The 21,245-nt window shown below is 39.1% G+C and overlaps 1 non-coding gene across 1 annotated transcript; it reads left to right on the forward strand.

Moving 5' to 3' along the window:
* Positions 1–14,740: 14,740 nt before the first annotated feature.
* LOC141709703 (small nucleolar RNA R71) lies at positions 14,741–14,845 on the forward strand. The gene has a single exon (XR_012570268.1). It is a non-coding gene; the product is annotated as a small nucleolar RNA R71 (small nucleolar RNA).
* The last annotated feature ends 6,400 nt before the right edge of the window (positions 14,846–21,245 follow it).

The raw sequence follows: 21,245 nt of genomic DNA on the forward strand, positions 1-21,245 counted from the left end.
AGTCTGAGATTCATTGTATTGTTCGCACAAAAACACGCAAGCATACGCGGTCACAACTTGTATAAGGTTAAGTTAGTTCGTTCATGTGGCGCCCTCCAAACCTAGGTCAGAAGTTTGGGGTCCACACACACACACGCCTTATTTATAACCTGCTTATAGCAATAATAAAGATAACAATAATATGCAGTGACCCTATTTACCAACTACCATGGATCGTAACAGGTTAAAGTATGCACACAAGCCACACATCTACTTATATTACATACTGTTCAAATCCCAACTATTCCAAACTCAAAACTGAGTATCAAACATTATTACAAACTTTTACAGACTTAAATTATCCCAAAAGAAACCTACTAGCTTAGCTCGATCAACCTGAACCCCTAGCTCTCGCGCTGGACTGGGGATCCGCGGTACCAACTGGTTCCTTCTTAACTGCAAAAGAACAGAAACAATATCGCACAAATGAGCTAACTAGCTCAGCAAGTCACAATGACAAAACTGAGAATAATGATCATCAAGTGAACATGATTATGATATTAAGTGAACAATGGATTATGATTTAGAATTGGATATTATATTTTCATGTTAAAAACCAAGGTTAGGCTGCTCATCAGTCACGCACTAACCCCGAGCAAAGCACACAACACTGCTCTAACTACTGGATCCAAGGCACACATTGGCCTAACTTGACCATTATATGGTCTGACCACGAATCTGGTCCACAATTTTATAAAAACAATCCAATTCTAACATAATAACATAATAAGCAATAATAATCAATAACCAGAATCATCAACAACAATGAGTGTTTAACAATGAAAGGGTTTCAATCCTTGTAAGGATCAATAAGGTAATTTCAAAGCTTGGATGCTGGGTAATGAAAGAATTGGATAACAAAGGAATCAATGTTTCAGGGTTTCAAGGATTTGGTCTTTCAAAGCATAAAATACAAAGATTTGATTGTGTAAGCAATCTGGTTCAGTGTTTAATATTTAGTTTGTATGTATTTGTGGAGTAGGATCGTATACTTGAGGTTCGTGTTTGGGTATACAACAATCAATGGTCTAGAAAGAATAAAGTTCATGGCTCAAGAACAATAACTAGAATCAGAGTTTGGGTTTCAGTGCTTCAAAGCACTTGCAATATCAACAAGACTATCAAATACTACAATATCTCAAGAAAGTTCAGAACACTTGCCTGGTATTAGCTTACTACACTGCACTCGCTTCCAATCATAATCGTCTTACTCCTCAACTACCTGTTTCCCTTTCCTACGCCTTGCCTCTTCTTTGATTCTGCAGTGAAACAAAGCTCAAAATCCGATAGAACACTTCAAATCCTTCGTTTTGGTTACTCAAGCTTTGAAAACAGAGATCGGTAACGCCTTCGTTTTGCTATTTGATTCTTAGAACAATTTATGTAATTAGGGTTTTTCTCTGAAAATTATAGAATTAACTATCTGCAAATGATTTTGATACGAAATAAAATACGGAAAAAGGCTATTTATATTTACGGAATATTAGTATCCCGTTGGATCATTCCGGATATAAAACGGTACGTTTATTTGTAAAAACTGATCCAAACGGTATCGGTTTTCGGGATAATTATCCAAATCAGTACAATTTGTACTGCGGTCTTGGTCTCAGCGCCGGGTTACACGTATTACGAAGTGATAATTATGATAGTTTAATAAAAAGCTCCCGTTTATCGAAAATACGGGTTTTATTGATTTACCGAAACGAATATTGTATCGAAAATGTTGCGCCGGGACCCGCGCAAGACAAACCGTACGCCGGATCGAAAAAGTCGAAACATGGAATATGCTCGGAATATTACAATTAGGTTAGGAAGGAGTTCTCGGAAGAGTTTCGGGTTCCAAAAATGTAACAACGGTTGACGTCGGTTGGTTCCCTTTTTATAAAATAGATTTTAAATACTCGAAAAAAGATTTTATAAATTTCATATGATCCTTATAAATCCATAAATCAACATAAAAATAATTAGGAAGATATGACAATTATCTATGTTTTATTTTGGACATATAAAAATTAAAATACTCAATTAATATTATTTTTGAATATCCAAGTACAGATAACATTTAACAATTAACTCACAGAATAGATACTGAACTCACATAATAATTATTTCATAGTAAAATAATTACACGATATATCTCGGATATTACAGTTCCCACAGAGATTGGGTTAAATTCAGAATGTGCACTTATGCAACAATATATGATTATTATTCACTTCTTAGACAAGTATCAAATTGAGTTTGATTATCTAAAAGTAATTATGCTAGAATGAATTAACTAAGAGATTAAAATCAAGTTACTTATATGAAATAAAACATGGGATTCTAACTTCATTAAATACTTCGTTCAGAGTTTATGCCTTTAATCATAGTATGTGATGGTTATGATAACTAGTCAGACAACACGAAATTAGTACATGTTATATTACAATATACGTGTACCCTACTACTTAGCATCCACAAATTAGATAGAAGTTAGGCAGACACCAGATATGCTTAGACCTTATATGTCTATAAGATTTGAAAACATAACGGTTTAAGAGCAAGTTATCCATTGAGATTACATAGGGCCGCGTAAGATGGTTAAAATTACACTACGAATCATGCATGTTAAAACATCCATAAAACCTATGCTAGCATGGCATATTCTGAACCCCTATATCCACTTTCGCATTTAATAGAGATTAACAAACAACTTTGATGTTAGCTACGCATCCAAGAAGATTAAGCACAACCATACGAGGATATCAATAATTTATCACACACTAAAACTTTAAGCAATCAACTACTAAACTCCATAAATAAATTCGTTAGAATCCCACGATAATGATTAGTTCATAATCGAACGGCTCGTCATCATGGGTTCTGATGAAAACATGATAGTAAAAAGGTTCTGAATACTACAAGAGAATATTAAAGTATTAAGGTTTAGAAAATAAATTTGAAACAAGCATCCAAAGTATCGCCTAATTAGAAGAATACAAAAGAACGATGTAGAACTAAATCTTCCACTTCTTAGCCGTTTTGTGTGCTTTTTTTCCACAGTTCTCCCTTTGTTCCTTCTTGTTTAATTCGTCTCCTTTTCTTTATTTATATGCTCCAGATTGACTTGGTCGCTCAAAATATCCAAAACGTACTAAAATCAGGATTCTTTCTGCCCGACCTAGCACGGGCGCGCCTGTATTGAGCGCGGGCGCGCTCTGCTTTTGGAGAATAGGGCGCGGGCGCGCCTAAGTCAAGCGCGGGTGCGCTTGGATTTTGGAAAATTTCTACATATTTCTTGTTTCTCGTTCTGATCTTCTCACAAGCGCTCACACTTCAATTCCTGATTTGTTATCAACATAAAAGTATATAGAAGTCCATTCCTGCCTCCAACTAAAGCCTGCACATACTCAACATGAAATGCATTTAAAACACCACATACTTGAGGTCAAATCATCAATTTAAGCCGATATGAAGCGTTCTAAATGGATATAAAATCCATTTATCATATCCCCAAACTTAAATCGATGATTGTCCTCAAGCATAAACAGACTCGATAATACATGAATGAATGCAACTAAATGAATGAATGAAAATACATGACAATGTAAATATCCCCTCGGAATAACCATAACCAAATCGATAAGCCAATATCTCTAAGAATGCAGTAACTCTAAACATAGCTCGACTAAATCCAATACACTAACTTACAAGCACAGAAGCGTGAATGTGTGCTTTGCTTATCAGATATACTCCCAACACTAGATCAAAACCATATCCTATTCTTCGCCAAAACAATCACAAGCTTTTAAGTAGAATGAACGCTAAACACATCATGACTCCAAAACACCTCCATCATCACTGGAGTTAGACAAGGATTCATGCTACAACACTTAACACATCAACACAAATTCTTATTTGACCATGCAATGGATGAGGCCCAGAAAGACTTATGCAATAATACCCATATAGCGAGTGTTAGGTTAGCAGATCCCAGACTAAACAAGTCTTAGGTCACTAGGCATAAAGTCCCCTAGAACTTAATTGCTCGAGTATTAAAGAGCTCACTCGAGGTTAATTCTGCATAATCAGATACCAACACAATTTTTTTTTCTTTCTTTTTTTTTCTTTTTTTCTTTTTTTTTTGTTTTTTCATTTCTGGAATGAGTGTGTTTTGCTACATCTCATCCAACCCTAGACTACAAATATGAGCGGCTACTAGCCTTTTGACGCCTAACTTTTATTAACAACTAGCAATGAAATCCCCGGTTCCCCCAATTTATATTTTAGTGCTCCTTCATCATCAAGGGAATAACAAACATTCTAAATGTAAACAGGTGATTAAATTTCAACAACCAAACAAGCATGGCCCTGATCTAGCCCAAAAGAGGCCAATGAGAATTGTGAAAAAGACTTTGTTTCTAGGCATGCAAGTCAATTCATAAGAACTTATTCATCCCTCTATTCATCATCACTACACCCAAATCAACACCGACCTACCAACCAAAAATAACTCATCCTACGGGATCATGCTATATGCTATGCAAATGCAACTAAATGGACTCACATGATAAGCATGAACAATTATGCAAACAATTATGGCCTATATGAACAATTATGCAAAATTATGAATGAACTACCACGACACATGCAATATAATTCCTATATGAACACGACTCTACTACTACTAATTCTTAAATTACCACCCCAAACTTAAAATATTCAATGACCCCATTGAAGGCAATAATAAGGATAGCAAGAACATACCTAGCTGTCGGCAGGATCACCCTCCTCGGGTGGAGAATCAGGCGGCAGATACACTGTTCTAGCTCCAAAAACTGGCCAATCAACCTCGACACCGGTGGCTCGAAAAGCAGTACCTAGAGCCAATGTCAAGTCCTCTGCAAAACAGCGGTGAATGACATGCATGGAATCCATACGCCGAGTCAACCGTCTGTACTAAGCATCACCAAGACCAGACCTATCAACTGTCTTCTACGCACAAGAGGACCTAGTAACTGCCTGTTGCACATGATAAGAACCCTAAGTAGGCCTGGGAGGATCCAGGAGGCCACCCTCTGAATCACCAATAATATATCCCAACCCCTTCTCATGAGGCCAATCGCCGTCCCATTCCTCCATCTGATAAATCATAGAACCATCAATAGGGGCACTCGACATCTATAACTGCTCATGCTCAGACCACCTAACACCCACAGATGTGCACAACTTAGTAACAATAGAGGCATGAGGAATCGCCCATATCATCCCCTTTCGCAAAAATCGAAGCATGCTCTGATGAATGACATAACCAAGATCAACATACTCCTCATTCAGAATCCCCCACAAGAGTATGGCGCGTTCCACAGTGGTCTTATGCAAATGCGAAGAAGGCATAATATTAGCACACAGAAATAAATTTCATGCCCTCGCATACCTGTTCATGGCCGAAGCAAGGAAGGTAAGCGGCTCAGTTGTTCTCACCTTGTATTTCCATTTCGTGCCTGGAACACATAGCTCCTCCAAGATATAGTCCAATTCCAAATCAGCCTGGGTCTTGCGCACCCAATCATCAGCACCCCTAGGCTTCGCAGGTTGATGCAGAACTCGGCGAATAGTGTTAGGACGAAAACACACGCTAAATTTACACGCAAGTATACGAGTTCACAAGTAATATAGAATTCATTCTAGTCCGTTCCCACAGAGACTGGTTTAAGTTAAGTTCAATTTATGCACTTATACAACAATGGTATCGCTATCGTTCAATGCTAAGACAAATAACAAGTTGGGTTTTGATTAAGCTAAGAGATTATACTAAATAACTTTAAATTTGAGACTGAATTACTTATATGAGACAAACATGGGATTCTAACTTCATTACTACTTCATTCAAAGTCATTGTTCTAAACCTTAGCATGCAATGGTGATGACAACTAATCAGATAATACGAAACTAGTAAACGCCAACTTTCGTTGTACGAATACCCTACTACCAGACATCCAAAAAAGAAATAGAAGCTGAATAGACACCAATTATGTTGAGACCTTATATGTCTATAGAATTTGACAACATAAAGGTTTAATACGCAAGTTACCTATCGTGATCACATAGGGCAAGTAAGATGGTTAAAATTACCTACGAATCATACATTACAAAAACATGAACCTATGCTAGCATGGCAAGTTTTAAACCCCTATATTCACTGTCGCTTCAATAGAGATTAACACGCTATCTTATAAGTTCGCGACACTCATAAGATGAATAAGCACAACCAATACTAGGATATCATACAATCACCACACACTAAGGTATCAAAACAATTAAATGTAGAAATTTATAAGTAAATCCGTTAAAACCCCATGACAATGATTAGTTCATAACCGAACTCATCATCATCATGGGTTCTGATGAAAGCATGGTATAATAAACTAAGTCATTATAAACTTAATAAATAATAAAAGTATGTAATCAAGAGTATTAGGTTCAACAAACAAGAAAATAAGCATCCAAGATTATAACTCTATCAAAGAATCACAAGTAAAAATAAGTTTTTCCTCTCCTTCATTGTATTTGTGCTCCAAGGTCTTCTCGTCGTCTTCTCCTTAGTCTTCGTTGTGAAAAACATCTTTAAGATGTCTTTCAATATCAGCCCAAAACAATCCAAAAGTCCAGCAGATCAATATTCTAGTAGCAACAGGATTCTAAAAAGCCGACCTGGCGCGACCGCTTTGTGAATCTGTGCGGCCGCTCTGTACTTCTGTTAAACGCACGTGGCCGCCCTGCTCTGAGTCTTTGGAAAATCTGATTTCTTCTTATTTATTTTCCTTCACTTGCTGGTTTCTTCGCGCAATCATCTGAGGCTCTTTCCTAACACTCTTCCAAGCATAAAAATATTGCAAACCATTCATGCTTCCGATTATGCCCTGAAATGCAAAACACTACAAAAACACATCAAATACATAAACAACTTGAGTACAAAACACCAATTCGAGCCTTTACGAAGAGTTCTAAATGGATATAAATGCCACTGAACACACCCCCAAACTTGAATCGATGCTTGTCCTCAAGCATAAACAGGCTCAAAGAAAAAGAAATAAAAATGCATGAATGCAACTACATTAATGCAACGATCCCCTCAGAGTAAACCAAGTAATGACCAACATCTCAACAAATGCATTTATTCGCACAAAGTTCAATCAAACCCCACAAATCAACTCACAAACCAGAAACGTGCGTGTGTGCAATTGATTAATAGATATACTATCACAACTAGATCAATAATCATAACTCACCACTCATTAAGGTAATCACAAGGTTATAAATAGAATAAATAATAAACTCAAAATGACTGACAACACTTCAATTTTATCGGACTTATACAAGGATTCATGCTTTATTGATAACACATAACAACACAAATATGCTTATTTGATCGTGCAATGAGTGAGGTCCACAAAAGACTTATGAAAGAATACCCATGTAGCGAACGCTAGGTTAGGGGATCCCAGACTATAAAAGCCTTAGGTCACTAGGCACCAAGTCCCCTAGAACTTAATAACTCGAGTATTAACGAGCCCATTTGTGATCAATTATGCATAACACATATTTTTTTCTATTTTTTCTTTTTTTTCTAAAATTTCTGAATGAGTGTATTTCGCTCCATCTCTCTCAATCCTAGACTACTCATTTAAATATGAGTCGGCTACTAGCCATTTGACACCTAGCCACAACAACTAGCAATGCAATCCAATATTTTTCTCCAATTTTTAAATATCCATGTTATTTTACCACTAAAAGAATAACATATATTTTAGATATAAACTAGTGATTAAACCTCGACAAACAAATAAACCATGATCATGATCTAGCACTCAAGCAACCTACAGGACTTAGTGAATTTTTTTTGTTTCTAGCATGTAAATCAATTTATTAAGACTTAACATTCCTTCTAAATGACATCACTACACTCGCATCAACATCACAAATCAATCGGAATAGTAAACTTAAGGTATCATGATAAAATGCACATACAACTATATGCAAAAATAAACAAAACTAAAAAAATGAAAACAAATAACTACATGACAAATATGCAACAATATGAACTAAACTAGCATGACTATGCAACTAAATGGACTCACACAAACATATTCCTTAACTACCCCCAAACTTAAAATTTTCACTATCCTCGGTGAAGGTAATAGTAAGGAATAAATGCATACCTACTCGGAATCAGGATGGTCATCACCCTCCGCGGGGGGAGTGTCAGGAGGCGGGTCCACAACATCCTCACCATAAACTAGCCACTGAATGTCTACCCCCGTGGCTCTAAAAGTTGTCCCCAATATCTGGGTAAGATCCTGTACAAACCTTCTATGGATGTCATGCATCGCATCCATCCGCCTCATCAAGCACCTATACTACACTGAACCCAAACCAGCACTATCCTCGACATCCTGCTGCTGCTGCTGCGAAGAACCGGCTTCACCCATCTGATGTCCCCATGCTGCTCTACGGGCCTGAGAAGAACCACCAGCATATGTCTGATCGGCTGGCTGACCACCCGGAAAGTGATCATAAGTGTAGCCAAGCCCCTTCTCATCATCCTTCCCCCCAAACTACTCATGCATTACTGCGATCGTCGAACTGTCAATAGGGGCACTAGGCAACTGAAGCTGCTCGTGTGCAGGCCAATCAACTCCCACCGGCACACAAAGCTTCATCACAATCGACGCATACTGAATATAACTCGTAGTGCTCCCACGCAGAAACCTCAGTATACCCTGATAAATGATAGAGCCAAGATCCATATACTCGCCCTATAATATCCCCCACAAAAACTTGGCACAATCCACAGTAACATCATGCACATGTGAAGAAGGCATGAAGTTCGTACAGATAAAAGAGTTCCATGTATGAGTGAACCTGTTCATACAAGAGGCAGAGACAGTGGCAAACTCATTCGAGCCCTTCTTGAACTTCCAGTCAGTGTTTGGGACACACAGCATAGCCGCAATCATGTCCAAGTCAAAATCATCCCCGGTCTTAATCACCCAATCCTCCTGAGCCGGCTATCTCTCGGGCTGGTTAATCACCCGACAAATAGCCTCCAACATATAATCCATCGTCAACCCCCAAACCATCGAGTACCCGTTCTTATCTGCCTTTGCGTTCCCATAAAACTCGCGAACAACACTCATCAGAACAGTAGCGGGTGCCTAAAGAAAAAGCAACTCAACCCATCTCCAAAATCATCTCAAGCAACTTACCATCCTTCCCTGATGGCAGAAAACCCCTCTCCTTCGCTATGGGCTTCGATAGCAGCCTCGTATACTCTGCTTCAGCCTCCGGAGTAGCAAACCTAGGCCTCACACCCCCAACACTCAAAGAATCGGTGGTGTTGCTGCTAACTTGAGTCCTTGCTCTCTTGGGTGCCATTGGATTTGAATAACCTGAGAAAAGAGAAGTTTTTAAGATGGATTTAGGTTTGAGAATTGAAAAGTATGGTGGAGATGATTGTGTATAAGTGTATGTATATATAGGGATTAGGAATTAGGTATAGAATAGAAGTGGGATAATATTATGGAATTAGTGGGGGTAATGAGGTGTAAGAATTGAATTGGAGAAGGAATTAAGGGAAGTGGATGAGGGAAATTCGGCTGGTGTTTTTATTTTTGTTTGAATTTTCATTTTTCTGCTTTTTTTCTTCTACAGGGGGTCAGCGCGGCCGCTCCGCAAGATAGCGTGGGCGCACCGTGTGTTTGGAGTTCCAACGTGGCCGCCCCACTTCCCAACGCGGGCGCGCCGTGCTTTTGTACTTTCAGCGCGGCCGCCCCGCCATGCAGCGCGGGGGCGCCGTGCTTCTGTCAAAAACACCCTGTTTTTCTATTTTTATGATGTTTTTGTGTTTTCTTCTGATTTTTCTTCCTTCTAACTTCTTTTCTTCCTACTAATATACAACAAGCTTGGGTTGCCTCCCAAGAAGCGCTTGGTTGACGTCGCTAGCTTGACGTAGAATTCCGAGATCAAGTGGATAATAAAATGGCACTGACCACTCCACGGTTTGCCGTATTCCCATAGCAATGCTTCAGATGTTGTCCATTTACCTTGAATTATTGGCCTGGATCTTTCTCAAAAATTTCTTCTGCTTCATGTGGAAACACAGTTTTGATAACAAACGACCCTGTCCACCTCGACTTCAATTTCCCAGAAAAAAAGACGGAGATGAGAATTGAACAAAAGAACTTGTTTCCCCGGCATAAATGATTTGAGCACTAGACCCATATCATGCCACCTCTAGACTTTCTCCTTATACATCTTGTTCTCAAACGCTTGAAGATGAAACTTATCGAGTTCATTCAATTGAAGCATCCATATCAAGGTTCAATTTCTTCAAAGCCCAATATGCTTTGTGCTCTAGCTCCACATACAAATGACATCATTTACCATAAACCAATTGAAATGGAGACATGCCTAGCGGAGTCTTAAATGTTGTTTGATACGCCCAAACAGCTTCATCCAGCTTCAAAGACCAATCCTTCCTTGATGGACATACAACCTTCTCCAGAATACGCTTGATCTCTCTGTTAGACACCTCAGCTTGACCATTAGTCTGAGGATGGTAAGCTGTAGCAATGCGATGATTCACATTATATCTTTGCATCATAGCAGTGAACTTGCAATTGAAGAAATACGATCCCTCGTCACTGATTATGACTCTTGGAGTCCCAAATCTTGTGAATATCTGCTTATGAAGAATATTTAGCACTACCTTCACATCATTCATTGGCAAAGCTTTAACTTCAATCCATTTTGAGACAAAATCAATCGCCAACAAGGTATACCGATTATTGCAAGATGAGACAAATGGTCCCATAAAGTCTATTCCCCAAACATCGAAGACCTCAACCTCGAGAAGCACATTAAGAGGCATCTCATTCTTCTTTGACATATTACCAACACGTTGGCATCGATCACACTACAATACAAACTGATGCGCATCCTTACACAATATAGTCCGGAAGAATCCCGCAAGAAGGAAACAAGCTGTTGTCTTTTCTCCTCCATAGTGGCCTCCATAAACAGTCGAATGATAGTCTCGGAAGATTTTCTCCGTCTCGCTGTACGGAATACATCTCCTGATGATTTGGTCAGCTCCTTGCCGAAACAAAAATGGCTCATCGCATATGTACCACTTCACCTCGTGAAGAAACTTCTTCTTTTGAGCAGAAGACAAGTATGGAGGCATAATGTTGCTCACAAGGTAGTTCATAATATCCATGAACCATGGTTCTTCTTCTTGCACCCCAAATAACTGCTCATTAGGGAAAGACTCATTTATCAATGTCTTATCATGTAACTTGGATCTTCTAAATGAGAGAGATGATCAGCAACTTGATTTTCAATACCTTTTTTATCCTTGATCTCTAACTCAAACTCCTGAAGTAAAAGAACCCATTGAATCAACATAGGCTTCGAGTCCTTCTTCGAGACGAGATTGCGAATCGCAGCGTGATCAGTGAAAACTGTCACCTTCGTTCCAAACAAATAAGATCGAAACTTCTCAAAACTGTAGACAATGGCCAAGAGTTCCTTTTCAGTAGTAGTATAGTTCAGTTGAGCACCATTGAGGTTCTTACTAGCATAGTAGACCACATGAAATATATTGTTCTTTCTTTGCCCAAGAACTACTCCAACTGCATATTCACTTGTATCGCACATCATTTCAAAAGGCTCATTCCAATCAGGTACAGTTATAATAGGTCTCGTGATCAAACTCTTCTTTAAGCTCTCAAAAGCAGCTAAGCACTCCTCATCAAACCTGAAAGGGGCATCTTTCTCCAATAGATTTCACAACAGTTTAGAGATTTTAGAGAAGTCCTTGATGAACCGCTGATAGAAACCCGCATGACCAAGAAAACTGCGGATCCCCTTAACAGAATTTGGTGGAGGAAGGTTTTCAATGACCCCCACCTTGGCTTTGTCCACCTCAAGACCTTTACTAGAGACCTTATGCCCAAGAATGATGCCATGTTGCACCATAAAGTGACATTTCTTCCAGTTGAAAACCGAATTGGTCTTAACACACCTTTTAAGAACTGTGCCAAGATTTTGCAAGCACTCATCGTAAGAATCCCCGAACACAGAAAAACCATTCATGAACACCTCCATATTCTGACCAGTCATGTCAGAGAAAATAGCCATCATGCATCTCTGAAATGTGGCAGGTGCACCACACAACCCAAAAGAAACTTTTCTGAAAGCAAAAGTACCAAACAGACAGGTGAAGGTAGTTATATCCTGATCTTCTGGAGCAATACATATCTGATTATAACCCGAATAGCCATCCAGAAGACAATAGTATTCATGCCCAGCCAATCTGTCAATCATCTTATCAATAAAAGGAAGAGGGAAGTGATCCTTCCTCGTGGCCTTGTTCAGCTTGCTCTAATCCATGCAAACTCTGAACCCCGTGATTGTTCGAGTAGGAATGAGCTCATTCTTCTCATTAGCAACCGCAGTGATGCCTCCTTTCTTCGGCACACACTGAACTGGGCTCACCCAAGAACTGTCAGAAATAGGATAGATGATCCCTGCTTCTAGCCATTTGAGAATTTCCTTCTTCACGACCTCCTTCATGATTGGATTTAGTATTCTTTGTTGCTCAACAATCATCTTACTTCCTTCCTCTAGCAGAATTTTATGCATACAATGAGAAGGGCCGCTTCCCTTGATATCTGTTATAGTCCATCCAATTGCCAATTTGAACTCTCTCAGAATCCTCAAGAGCTTTTACTCATCACTACCTAAAAGGTCAGATGCAATAATAACAGGCAAAGTAGATGCATCACCTAAAAATGCATACATCAAGTGCTCAAGCAAAGGTTTAAGCTCGAGTGTATGAGCTTCCTCAATAGATGGCTTGAGACACCCCTCACCATTTTTGATTTCTGACATTCTAAGAGATTTAAAAGCCATATCCAGCCTTTGCTTCCAAGGAGAAGCATTCAAATACTGTAAATGTCCATCACCTTCATCATCTTCACTATCTGAATTTCCCAACAAGGCTTTCTTCAAGACATCAGACCTTAAAATTTGATCAAGTTCTGAAGTAACCACAGAATTGACCAATTCCACTTTTAAGTACTCCTCATTATCAGTAGGGAATTTCATGGCATTGAAAACAATAAAAGTCACGTCCTGATCCAATACTCACATAGTGAGCTCACCCTTCTGCACATCAATCAAGGTTTGGTCAGTATCCAAGAATGGTCTTACCAAGATTATGGGAATCTTTTTATCCTCCTCGAAATCAAGAATTACAAAGTCAGCAGGAAAGATGAGTTTGTCCACCTTGACCAAGACATCCTCCACAATGCCTCATGGATATGTAATAGAACGATCGACCAACTGCTAGGAGATATATGTAGGCTTCAGATCAGGTAAATCCAACTTCTTGAAGATAGACAAAGGCATCAGATTGATTCTAGCTCCTAAGTCACATAAACACTTGTCGAATGACAAGTTTCTGATGGTGCAAGGAATAGTGAAGCTTCCAGAATCTTTAAGCTTTGGAGGCAACTTCTGTTGCAGCACAATACTACATTCCTCCGTGAGAGCAACGATCTCTAAGTCATCGAGCTTCACTTTCTGAGAGAGAATACCTTTCATAAACTTCGCATAGCTAGGCATCTGTTCAAGAGCTTTAGCGAAAGGTATGTTGACATGAAGTTTCTTGAACACCTCCAGAAACTTAGCAAACTGCTTATCCAACTTTTGCTTCTGCAGCCTCTTAGGAAAAGGAGGTGGAGGATAGATCTGTTTCTCCCCTGTATTACCCTCAGGAAGAGTGTGTTCCACAATTTTTTTCCTTGGTCCCACTTCTGCTTCCTTCTGCACATCCTCTTCATCCATAACTTCATCTTAAGAAACTTGAGATTTTTCGGGAATCACAACCTTCCCAGACCTCAATGTAATTTCCTTAACTTGCTATTTTGCTTCCTTCTTTCCTGGAACTTCTGTGTCACTAGGGAGTATACCAGGTTGACGACTTAGCAAGGCATTGGCAATCTTCCCATTTTGATTCTCTAAGGTCTTAAAAGAAACTGCTTGGCTCTTGCACATGAGCCTCAATTCCTCCAATTCAAATTTTTCATTAGATTGTTGAAGTTGGAGTTGTTGTCTTGGTGCATATTACGGTTGTTAAAAATCAGGAGGGTTGAATTGCTTTGCTGCATACTGGTGATAAGGCTGTTACACCGTATTCTGATTATTGCTCCAGCTGAAGTTAGGATGATTGCGGTTGTTGGGATGATAGGTGGATGGAACTGGTTGCTGTGACCTCTGAAAGTTGCTCACGAACTAAGCTGATTCACTAGAAATAGCATACTGCTCTGTCTCATGCGTACCAGCACAAAGCTCACAAACACTAGTGATCCGATTAACCCCATAATTAGCCAAAGAATCCACCTTCATCGTTAAAGTCTTAAGCTGAGCAGCTATAGCAGTAGCTGTATCTACCTCCAGAATTCCTGCTACCTTGCCTTGAGGTAGTCTCTGAGAAAGGTTCTGGTATTTATTAGCAGCCATCAGTTTAATCAACTCATAAGCTTCATCATAGCTCTTAGCCCATAAGCCTCCACCCGATGTTGCATCAAGCATGGGTCTAGATTGCGCTCCCAAGCATTTATAAAAGTAGTTGATAATCATCCAGTCAGGCATCCTATGATGAGGACACTTTGTAAGCATCTCCTTATAAAGATCCCAAGCTTCACATAAAGACTCTCCCGATTGTTGCGCAAATTGAGTAAGAGTGTTTCTGATTGCATCTGTCTTTACCATAGGGAAGAATTTAGTAATAAACTTTTGAGCAAGATTTTCCCATGTAGTAATAGAGCCTGGTGGTCGAGAATGCAACCAACACTTATCTTTATCCCTCAGAGAGAATGGGAAAAGCCTCAGCTTAACAACATCTTCAGAAACATTGTTGAATTTGAAAGTGTCACAGATCTCGATGAAATCTCTAATATGCATGTTGGGATCTTTCGTTTGAGAACCCCCAAACTGGACTGAGTTCTGCACCAACTAAATCGTGCTAGCTTTGATTTTAAAAGTGTTAGCCGCGATGGCTGGTCTAACAATGCTAGAATGAATATTAATAATCTTCGGTTGAGAGTAATCCATCAAAGCTTTTAGATTTGCTACAGGTTCTCCCATTGCAACGATCGCTTCTTCGGCAACTTTCTCAACTAAGACTTCTTCTTCTACTTTTTCCTCAACAAGAACTTCTTCTACTACTTCCTCTGCTTTATCTAGTGTTCTCTTGCGAGATCGAGAATGCGTTAGCATACACGCTCTCTAGAGTACCTGAAAAAAGCAACAAGCAAACAAGTAAGTAAAATATCAGAGTCAGTGAACTTTAACGACCACTGATGTCAAGCACATAAACTACAAATTAACATTGAGTGCCAGGCAGCGGCGCCAAAAACTTGTTAAGATGAAAACATGCACTAAATTTACACGCAAGTATACGCGTTCACAAGTAATATAGAATTCTTTCTAGTTCATTCCCATAGAGACTGTTTTAGGTTAAGTTCAATTTATGCACTTATGCAACAATGGTATGGCTATCATTCAATGCTAAGACAAATAACAAGTTAGGTTTTGATTGAGCTAAGAGATTATACTAAATAACTTTAACTTTGAGATTGAATTACTTATATAAGACAAACATAGGATTCTAATTTCATTACTACTTCATTCAAAGTCATTGTTCTTAACCTTAGCATGCAATGATGATGACAACTAATCAAATAACATGAAACTAGTAAACTCCAACTTTCGTTGCACGAATACCCTTCTACTGGACATCCACAAAAGAGATAGAAGCTGAATAGACACAATTATATTGAGACCCTATATGTCTATAGAATTTGATAACGTAAAGGTTTAATATGCAAGTTATCTATTTTGATTACATAGGACAAGTAAGATGGTTAAAATTACCTACAAATCATGCATTAAAAATACATGAACCTATAATAGCATGGCAAGTTCTAAACCCCTATATTCATTATCGCTTCAATAGAGATTAACACACTATCTTATAAGTTCGCGATGCTCATAAGACGAATAAGCACAACCAATACTAGGATATCATACAATCACCACACACTAAGGTATAGAAATCCATATATAAATCCGTTAGAACCCCATGACATAACCGAACTCATCGTCACCATGGGTTCCGATGAAAGCATGGTATAATAAACTAAGTCTTTATAAACTGAATAAATAATCAAAGTACGTAATTAAGAGTATTAGGTTCAACAAACAAGAAAACAAGCATCCAAGATTATAACTCTATCAAAGAACCACAAGTAAAGACAATATTTTCTTCTCCTTCATTGCATTTGTGCTCCTAGGTATTCTCACCGTTTCCTCCTTAGTCTCCGTTGTGAAAAACGTCTTTAAGATGTCTTTAAATACCAGCCCAAAACAATCCAGAAGTACAGCAAATCAATATTCTTGTAGCAACAAGATTCTGAAAAACCGACCTGGCGCGGCCGCTCTGTGAAGCGGCGTGGCCGCCCTATAATTCTGTTAAACGTGCGGCCATCCGGGACTTGGGCGTGACCGTTCTAAGTCTCTGGAAAGACTGATTGCTTCTTATTTATTTGCCTTGACTTGCTGGTTTCTTCGCGCAATCATCTGAGGCTCCTTCCTAACACTCTTCCAAGCATAAAAACATTATAAAACCATTCATGCTTCTAATTATTACCTGAAATGCAAAACACTATAAAAACACATCAAATACATAAACAACTTGAGTACAAAACACCAATTCGAGCCTTTACGAAGCGTTCTAAGTGGATATAAATGCCACTTAACAAATGGCAGTAGGACGGTAATCCACAGTCAAACCCCGAACCACAGAAAATCCATTCTTCTCAGCCTTAGCATTGGCATAAAACTCCCGCACAATGCTCAATGGAACTGCAGTTGGTACCTCACAAAAACTCCCCCAACCTTTCTTTACAATCATCTCCAATAGCTTCCTATCTTGAGTTGTAGGCAAGAATTCCCTCTCCTTAGCCACCGGTTTAGACATCAATCGAGCAAATTTCGCTTGTGCCTCCGGTGAAGTGAATTTGTTATCACCACCACCCATACTAGAATCCTCTTCAGAAGAGGGATGAGTGCTACTACTACCCGTATATTTTGCTCTCTTAGGTGCCATAATCAAACAAGTGAGTGTGAATTGGGTGTAAGTAGTGTATGTAAAGCTAGGTTTTGTATGTATATAAGATGGATGTGTATGTAGATATGTGAATATGTAGGAGGGATATATAAAGGGGCTGAGTTATAAAGGCTGTAGAATAATGGGTAGGGTTAGGGTAAAATTCAGGTAGGAGTGGGGTGTTTTGTTTTTGAATTTTTCTATTTTTTTTTCAGAGAGTAAGCGCGGGCGCGCTTGGTTAGGGCGCAGGCACGCCTAGCTTCTATAAAAAAAATTCTCATTTTTTTAAAAGCAAAGATACTTCGGAATGTGTGGGTTGCCTCCCACAAAGCGCTTATTTTACGTCTTTAGCTTGACGTGAAACTTCGAATTCAAGTCACAGCAAGAATGGCGGTCACCGCTATTAACCTTGAATGCTTGGTCCGGATGCTTATCAAAAATCTCCACTGCACCATGTGGAAACACAGTCTTGACTATGAACGGACCTGACCACCTTGACTTAAGCTTTCCTGGAAAAAGTCTGAGATGAGGGTTGAAAAGTAGGACTTGATGACCAAGCACAAATGACTTGTGCGCTAACATCCTATCATGCCATCTCTTGACCTTCTCCTTGTATAACTTGTTGTTCTCAGAAGCCTGTAGACAAAACTCATCGAGTTCATTAATTTGAAGCATTCTCTTTTCTCTAGCCTCCGACATGTCAAGATTTAGATTCTTCAAAGCCTAATACGCTTTATGTTCTAACTCAACAGGTAGATGACATGCCTTACTATACACCAACTAAAAAGGAGACATTCCTAGAGGAGTCTTGAATGCTATTTTGTAGGCCCACACAGCTTCATCTAGCTTCAATGACCAATCTTTCCTTGACGGACTCACAACCTTCTCCAAGATTCACTTGATCTCTCGATTAGAGACTTCAGATTGCCCATTAGTTTGAGGATGATAAGTTGTGGCAACACGATGATTCACACGATACCTTTCCATTAAAGCAGTAAATTTGTGATTGCAGAAATGCAATCCCTCGTCACTGATTATTACCCTTGGAGTACCGAAACGTGTGAATATGTGCTTATGAAGAAAAATTATCACCACATTAGCATTGTTGGTTGGCAAAGCTTTAACCTCAACCCATTTAGAAACATAGTCCACTGCCAAAAGAATATATTGATTGTTGCACAACGTGATAAATGGTCCCATGAAGTCTATTCCCCACACATCAAAAATCTCAACTTCCAGAAGCACATTAAGAGGCATCTCGTCTCTCTTGGACATATTTCCAACCCATTGACAGTGATCACATCTCAACACGAACTGATGAGCATCTTTAAACAAAGTTGGCCGAAAAAACCCGCCTGAAGGATACATGTTGTTGTCTTCTCTCCACCATAATGGCCACCATACGCAGTGGCGTGACAATCTCGCAAAATACCCTTCGTTTCACAATACGGAATGCACCTCCTGATAATCTGATATGCCCCATGTCTGAACAAGAATGGCTCATCCTATTGATACCACTTCACTTCATGTAAAAACTTCTTTCTTTGAGCATAAGAAAATTCTGAGGGAATAACTTACTCACAAGATAGTTCACAATATCTGCAAACCATGGTTCTTCTTCTTGCACCCCAAAAAGTTGCTCATCAGGAAAAGTTTCATAGATTAATATGTTATCTTTTGAAGCTTTACCTTGATCTTCCAAACATGATAGATGATCCGCTACCTAGTTTTCTGTACCTTTCATGTCTTTGATTTCCAACTCGAATTCCTGAAGCAAGAGAATTTATCAAATCAATTGAGGTTTTGAATCTTTCTTCGAGACTAGATATCTAATAGCAGCATGATCAGTGTAAACCATCAATTTTGTCCCAAGCAGGTAAAATCTGAATTTCTTGAACCTGTAGACAATTTCCAAAAGCTCCTTCTCTGTAGTAGTGTAATTCAGTTGAGCACCATTAAGGGTTTTACTAGCATAGTAAACCACATGGAAAATGTTTTTCTTTCTCTGACCAAGAACAACTCCAACTGCAAAGTCGCTCACATCACATATCATCTCGAAGGGCTCATCCCAATCAGGTGCAGTAATAACAGGTGTTGTAGTCAAACTCTTTTTCAAACTCTCAAAAGCAGCTAAACATTCTTCATCAAATTTGAAGGGAACATCCTTCTCCAATAAATTGCACAAGGGTTTAGAGATTTTGGAAAAGTCTTTAATGAATCCCCGATGAAAACCCGCATGACTAAGAAAACTGCGGATTCCTTTAACTGAGATTGGTGGAGGAAGATTTTCAATAACCCCCACTTTCCCTTATCCACTTCCAGCCCTTTGCTAGATACCTTATGCCCAAGAATGATACCCTGTTGCACCATGAGGTGACATTTTTCCCAGTTAAGCACCCATTTTGGTCTCAACACACCTTTTCAGCACCAAACCCAGATTATGCAAACACTCATCATAAGAAGACCCGAAAACAGAAAAGCCATCTTTGAACAACTCCATATTAATACCAATCATGTTAGAGAATATGGCCATCATGCATCTCTGAAAAGTAGCAGGTGCTCCACAGAGCCCAAAAGATACTCGACGGAAAGCGAAAGTGCCAAAAGGACAAGTAAAAGTGGTATCTCCTGATCTTCTGGTGCAATGTAAATCTGATTATAGCCTGAGTACCCATCCAGAAGGTAAATACTCATGACTAGCCAACCTGTCAAGCATTTGATCGATGAATGGTAGCGGAAAATAATCCTTCCTGGTGGCTTTATTCAGCTTCCGATAATCCATGCATACTCCCCATCTTGTGACTTTCTGAGTAGGTTTGAGCTCATTCTTCTCATTAGCCATAATTGTAATGCCTCCTTTCTTGGGCACACACTGTACTGGGCTCACCCACAAATTTTCTGAAATAGGATAGATGATCCCTGCGTCTAGCCATTTAAGAATTTCATTCTTCACCACCTCTTCCATGATAGGATTGAGTCTTTTCTGATGTTCAACGGTAGGTTTACTTCCTTCCTCGAGAAGAATTTTATGCATACAATAAGAAGGGCTGATTCCCTTGATATCTGCTATAGTCCACCCGATTGCTGATTTAAACTCTCTCAGAATTCACAAAAGCTTGTCTTCATCACTACCTAAAAGGTCATTAGCAATAATAACAGGTAAAGTAGATGCATCACCTAAAAAAGCATACCTCAAGTGATCAGGCAGTGGTTTGAGCTCAAGTGTGGGAGCTTCTTCAATAGATGGTTTAAGACGCTCCCGAGAATTTTTCAACTCTGCTAATCCAAGAGACTCGAATGCCAAATCCAACTTCCTCTTCCACAGAGATGCATTCAAAAATTGAAGTTGTTCTACCCCTTCTTCATCTCCACTATCAGATTCCCCTGTTACGGCTCTCTCTAAGGTATATAATCTTAGCAATTGATCAAGCTCTGAATTCACTACAGAGTTGACCAACTCTACTTTATAGCAATCATCTTCATCTGTGGGGAATTTCATTGCATTAAAGACATAAAAAGTGACATCTTGATTCTGAACCCTCATTGTAAGTTCTCCCTTTTGCACATCGATCAATGTTCGGCCTATAGCTAAGAATGGTCTTCCCAAGATAATAGGAATATTCTTATCCTCCTGATAAATGGATTTAATATCTACTTGGAATGCTTCATTACAAGCTTAAGTTGGTGTTTTGGACTCAAGTTATGGGTATTTTTGATGTGTTTTTGTGTTATAACATTACAGGCATTAGGTGGATGAATAGATGAGCTTTTAAAAGAAATATGCTGAAAGGAGGTCAGGTTCTGAAGTCAAGACCATTCTCATATCGAAGAAAATCTCGATAGATTCGTATGGACTATTAAATCACCAAATTCTAACATACGGAACTTAAAATACAGCAGAAACAAGAAAATGAAGAAAAATCCAGAGGTACGGCGTGCCTGCGCGGGAAGCGGGGTGGCCACGCCAGATTGAAAGAAAGGTCGC

Source organism: Apium graveolens, chromosome 2 (assembly GCF_009905375.1).
Source record: "Apium graveolens cultivar Ventura chromosome 2, ASM990537v1, whole genome shotgun sequence".
Taxonomy (NCBI): domain Eukaryota; kingdom Viridiplantae; phylum Streptophyta; class Magnoliopsida; order Apiales; family Apiaceae; genus Apium; species Apium graveolens.